This window comes from Camarhynchus parvulus, chromosome 1 (genome assembly GCF_901933205.1).
Source record: "Camarhynchus parvulus chromosome 1, STF_HiC, whole genome shotgun sequence".
In the NCBI taxonomy this organism is placed as follows: domain Eukaryota; kingdom Metazoa; phylum Chordata; class Aves; order Passeriformes; family Thraupidae; genus Camarhynchus; species Camarhynchus parvulus.
Window position 1 is genome coordinate 62668999 of NC_044571.1, and position 6000 is coordinate 62674998.

General features: G+C 43.5%; 1 protein-coding gene across 2 annotated transcripts in view; it reads right to left on the reverse strand.

Annotated features, from left to right (window-relative positions):
- Positions 1 to 5723, reverse strand: part of CAB39L (calcium binding protein 39 like) — a 43486-nt gene extending 37763 nt beyond the window's left edge. The window contains exons 1-2 of one of the 2 annotated variants that reach the window (XM_030946112.1): positions 5602 to 5723; positions 5193 to 5407 (exon numbers count right to left, since the gene is read on the reverse strand). The gene's annotated coding sequence lies outside the window, so the exon portion shown is untranslated. Of the gene's footprint in view, positions 1 to 1022; positions 1087 to 5192; positions 5551 to 5601 lie in introns of those variants that run through there. The other variant, XM_030946121.1, reaches the window with a different exon arrangement.
- Between the last annotated feature and the right edge of the window lie 277 nt (positions 5724 to 6000).

Sequence of the window (6000 nt, forward strand, 5' to 3'; positions counted from 1 at the left end):
TACCTGGGAAACTGGATGGAGTCAAGAACCAAAGTAATAAAAATGGGATAAAAGTTATGAGTAGAAAGTATTGGATAATGTTGAATGGTAGATGAGACACAGTTTGTAGATGTTCCAGATCCCCAGAAACATTCAAGATCAGATGGGACAGGACTCTGAGCAACTTGATCTAGTTGAAGACATCCATGATAGAGGGAATTGGACTAGAGGACCTTTAAAGGTTCCTTCCAACCCAAACCATTCTAAGAATATCTGCTCCAAGCTGAGGACTTACCATGAGAAATGATGAAAACAAGCAGCTGGTGACATACACAAACACACAAGTATTTTACAGATGTGAGAAAGACAGATGCAAATTTGTGATGAATCACAAAAATAATGGTCAGTAGAGATCCAACGGGATTTATGCCTTTGTACACAGTGTTGATAGACCTTCATACAGAACACTGTAGACCCAGAATCAAGTAGAATCAACAGAGGTTAGAGTGGGTGGAGAGAAGGACACTGGATGGCCAGAAAAATGGGAAGGCCAGCATGTCTTGGAGGCTAAAAGTGCTCACCTTCATAAGTTCAGAATAAAAACACAGGAAAGCTGAAAAAGTTATTTCAGCTTAAATAACAATAACACTTTATTTATGCAGAAGCAAATGGCTAAAACTGCTGATGTATAAAACTTCAGCTGGAAATGTAAAGGTTTCCACCCATTGGAGCTTTGAGGTTTTGAAATGACCTAATCTACCAGGCACACTACAGAGCATCTGTTCATAAATTTTCGACACTGCTGTCTGGCAGCAAGGGACAGGACTGAATGAACTCCTTTCTTTCCCACTTTCTAGGAAAACTTTTCCATCTAATGGTTATTCAACATATGTTTTCATAACATCAAAAATGGATTGTGGACACTCCTGAATTCATAATGGAGAACCAGTCAACCTGTGAAACATTTAGTTTTGATGATGTTATTTCAATGGTGCTCTTGAGAGGAGCTTATGAGACCAAGGAAAGAAACAGCTGTATCTTACCAGACCAACTCTCCTGGTCTCAGAGATTGTCTCTCCCAGTCATGAGGAAAATGCCTTGGCAGTGCTGTAGGAAGAAATGAAGTTTCCTAAGCCTGCTGTTTCCATCAGTGTGAACATGACATTTCAGACACCAGAGTTGGAGTGTCCAGCACATTTTAGAAACTCTACTTTTACAAAAATACTTTCATGGAATACTATTCCATCTTTGTTTGGGAGAAAAAAATGGCACTGATTTTATGTTAGATAAGCCATAGAAACACCAAAAGGAAACAATAATGAACCACTTTCTAAATGTCAGCCTGTTTCTGTTCAAGTTAGAAAAAAACCCCACACAGACCAAAGCAGTGAATTGAATCCAGAGCTGAATGTGGTTTACAAGACACGACTTTTAGAGTATTCGGTAGCTTGTCAAAGTTAACATCCCTTCATATTCAGGGCATACACTCTCTCAGAGGTCTCCAACTCTACACACATTCAACAAAGATGGAAAACACAATTTCGAAAAACCTATCTACCTACTTTTATTCTGTCTCTCCTGCAAAGGAAGAAGCTGAAACACAGAGAGATGACAAGACTTAACCCAAGGCCACATACAAAAAAATCGGTGGCTGTGTCAGGAATGCAACCTAGATCATGTGACAACAAAGCCGACACTTTATCAGGCTTCAAAATATCTCTTCTACTGGTTTATCTGCTCATAAAGAGAAAGTACTAAAAAAAAATTTAGCACAGCTATAAAGTACAGAAAGAGATCTAGTTTGTAGGCACTCTCCACAATTGTAGGCACTCTCCACAATTTCTCTGCTTTTAAGTCAAATACTTCCTCAAATTATCATAGTGCAACTGAACTTGTAAGCACAATGAAAGAAAAATGCACACAGCAACTCCACTCTGCTCAGCAGCCCATCCCACTATGAAGTGACTCAGTGAAGCAGCTCAGTAACAAAGGCTTCTTCCTGCCCACAAAAGCAAGAATGGAAGAGAGCATGTGAGCCCATCCATGCACTCTTTGCAGATGCTCCTCTGGACGAAATATTTGGTCTCCAAAAATAAATGAGAAAAAAATTTCCCTCCCATGAAGTATCAGACATTTGTCTTGCCTTAGCTCCCAACCTTCATCAAGTTATTGATCAGAATCAAAACACTTCAGTAACTCATATTGTGTGATAGTTTCTGGGGTGGAAAAAAAGACCTTCATTTCCCAGTCACTGCAGTGTGCCCATGACCCACATAGGTCCTGGTCCTGAGTTAGAACACTTTCTTCATCATTTTGTGTAATTCAGTCTCCACATAATGGAAGAGGTCCTCATTTCTCCTTCCTGCCATCTTTGGGAAAGCTGTGGAAGCCCCATGCATGGTGAGCACCCAGAGAAGGCCAGTTTGTCCTTTTGCCCTCCCCAGTGCACTCCCCTCACAAAATCCATGTTTTATTTGATATGCAGAAGGAATCATGGCCATGGAACAGGCAACTACTCTGCAAATTCTCAAAGAGTTGCAGATTTTAGAAGGTGCACTGCAAATGAGACAAAAGATTAACAGAAGACGGTACAGTTTTATGGTTAGGGTGAATGAATGCCATCTCTGCTTGGCAACTGGATTTTTCCAAAAACTCAAGAATTTACTCATCATAAGCTTTGATGTTGCCTACTTGTTGCATTACCTGAAATGAAGATGGATATTAGCTGAAACTTCACCTGAACACACAAAACATCACAGTAATGCCTACCATCACCACAAACGTCGCTTTTTTACCAGATGGTAAGCATCCTGAAGATCGACATGGAAAAGAAGTAGGCAGCTCTGCCCTTAATCTGATCACCTCTACAGAATGAGAATAATAATATCACATCATTGTTCAATTCTGTTATGAAACTGAAGGCACTCAGGTGATGCTCCACTCAAGTGCTGTGGTGCAGCTCTATGGAAGCACTTAAAAAAATTATTCACTCTTTTTAACTGAGTGCTTGAATGCCACTTTAGTAAAAGACAAGGGAAAAAAACCTATATGTACAGTCTTTCAGCAAACACAGGGGATAAAATGAAACACCAAAAAGCAATCTGGTCACTGAGGCACTCTATTTTGATAGATGCTTTGTTCTGTGATGACACCCTGATCCGCATGTATTCACATCCCTACAGCCTCTGTGGGAGCCATTCAGCTGTTGCAGGGCCACATGGAGAACCAGGTCAGGCAAGTGACCCAAGTTAACAAGAAATAGCCTGCTGGGGAAAAAAAAGGTCACACAGGTTTCCAGTCCAGTTCTGCCCAGAGAGAGTCTAGAGCTGTACCAGCACAGGAGGGAAAGAAGGGCATGGGAAGAGGGTAGGGCTGCTGGAGCAGATGCTACAGCTCAGATATTCACCAACCATACCCAGAATGGGGCAGTGATGATCATAAAGGGGGTAAAAATGTGTGGCAATACAAACAAAATAGTAATAATAGAATAGTTTGGGTGGAAGGAACCATAAAGATCATCTGGTTCCAAGCCCCCTGCCATGGGCAAGGACACCTTCCACTAGAGCCCCATCCAACCTGGCCTTGAACATTTCCAGGGATGGAGCATCCACAGCTTCTCTGAAAAACCTGTGCCAGTCTCACCACCCTCACCATAAAAAATTCCTTTTTAATACATAATCTAAATCTATCATGTGTAGGGTACAGAGAACAGAATTGAAGTTAAGGACATTTTGCTACCTTGTGTCCTTCTATTGGAAGTTCTATGTTTCCACATCCACTATTATTATCATTAATAATAATAATAATAATAATTTATTACAAAACAGCATTTGCACACTGCAATGCCAGGTAATATTCAGATTCTCACCCATGCAGAAATGGCATCATACTCACACCACCATCATTTATGTGTATCACAGGATCACATAGGCTCTCCCAGTCGTGCTAATGAACTAGTTAGAAGTGGTAGGTTATTACTTCACATTCAATAAAGCTAGAAATATACAAAAGGTTTTAGAAATATACAGAGGTTTTACAGCCACCAAATTTGCAGGATTGATGAGTCAAGAATATTTGGAATCCCAATTTGCATTTGCTACCACAGAGATGTTAAAAACCTAAAAGATTAAGAATTCAATTCCATGCCTAACTGTACTCCATAGCAAAACTCCCACAAACTCAGTCATGCAGAAGGAGCTCTCTTAACAAACGTCTCTGAAGTACACACAATTCTAACAGAAGAGCCCTTAACAGCTTTTCATTCACTTAAGTAAAAGGAAAACCAAGTTAAATATCCATTTCTAGTAGGAATAGTATCTGTAGAAATAATGGAAATTGGTAACATAATTTAAATAACACAGGCAGCAGCCAAGAGGGAATAGGACTTCCTCTAAATTAATTAGTGAGGAAGATGGATACTATTTTTGTATTTGGTCCAATATTACAAAACTTACCTCTCTACACAGCATTCACTTGATCAGGTTCGTAGCAAGTCCGCTGTGTTACTTTCAATAGCTTCAGTAGTAATGGATTAAAATAATTTTCTATAGCAGTAATTTCACTTCACCCATAATATTAGCCCAAGAAAGAGCCTTTGCTTTTAAGAAAGACCCCAATTTCCCTTAAGCTCCATTAAAGTTCTGCCTGATAAAGACTTCATGCATCGCCCATGGCACAGAATCAGCATTTCCAGTGGACAGGAGTTTTCGGCTGCAAACGAGGAGCTGGGACATTTACATGGGCTGTTCCTTGTGGCAGCTCACACGGGCGCTCATCCTCCCTTCATCTCCTTCCTTCCCCTGCCTTATGCAAGTGGCCACGCTCTCATTCCTCTGCATCTCAGGGGCCAGCCCGCAGCTGCAGGCAGCCCGCGGAGAGGAGCAGGAGAAATGATATATTGCAGATATTTTATTTTTGGAAACCACACAGTAAATAAAGCCATTTCCAGAGATATTCCATGGACACGGAGTGCTTGGTCGCAGAGCCAGCGCCTTATGTAACAGGAGAAGCATTGTTTAGGGTTGCCTGCGTTAAAGAGCCACTCCTGGTAACACAGTTTACAAAGCTATAAAAAGCTACCAGCCTAACTATCGAGAACGAGCAGGCATGCGGTTTGTTACCAAAAGGCTGGCGCTAGCTGGAAAAAAAGGAAAGTTTCGTTAAATCCCTCAACTTTCCGCGTCTCGGAGGACATCACCTCGGCTGGCACTTACCGCGGGTGGGAAGCTGGGGGCTCCTAGCGCTGCCCCATGGCCAGGTGCTGAGGACAGCTCTGCCGCCTCCCGCAGCCCGGGCCGCCGGCAGCCGCCCTCAGCGATCTCCCATTTAATTCCGCTTTATTCCCCACGCCGGTCGCCCACAAGTGGCAGAGCCCGGGGATCCCGCGGTTCGGCCTCCCGCTCCTCTCCCGCCGGGCGGCCGTCAGCCTCTGGAAAAGCGTGAGCAGAAAGGATCACTTGGACATGCACAGGCGCTCACAAGCAGCTGTAAATTTCCACTCCCCGCTGCCTGCGGCTGCACTCCCGGCTCCTCGCTGCTCCTGCTCCGATGAGCTCTGTGCCTGGGTGTGCGCTTTCCCCCACTGCCCTCCCCGCTTCCCACTCCCTCGCTCGTCTTGCTCACAGGCTCACACACACACACCCCCCAAACTCCACGTCAGAGGAGGAACGCGTGGAAAAGCAAAGGATGAAGTGATCACTCCGCCGAGAGATTTCCCCGGGTTAAGGGAGGACGTGCGACAATTTCGCATCACTTCTGTAAGTTTCCATTCCTCCCCAAAGTCTGCCGGTGCAGGGGGAGGCATCGCTGACGGCTCCTCGCACCATCACGTGGCGTAGGCTGCTGGAATTAAATTATTCACCTTGCCGTCCTGCTAGGAATGCAAATAAGGGAGCCCAACAGCGGGTTGTTGTTACAAGATAATAAAAAAAATCAACATGCTCACGCACCACATCTTTCGGCAAAGTCCTGTCCAGAGAAGCTGCAGATAAGCTGCTTCCTGCCTGACTATATATTATTACA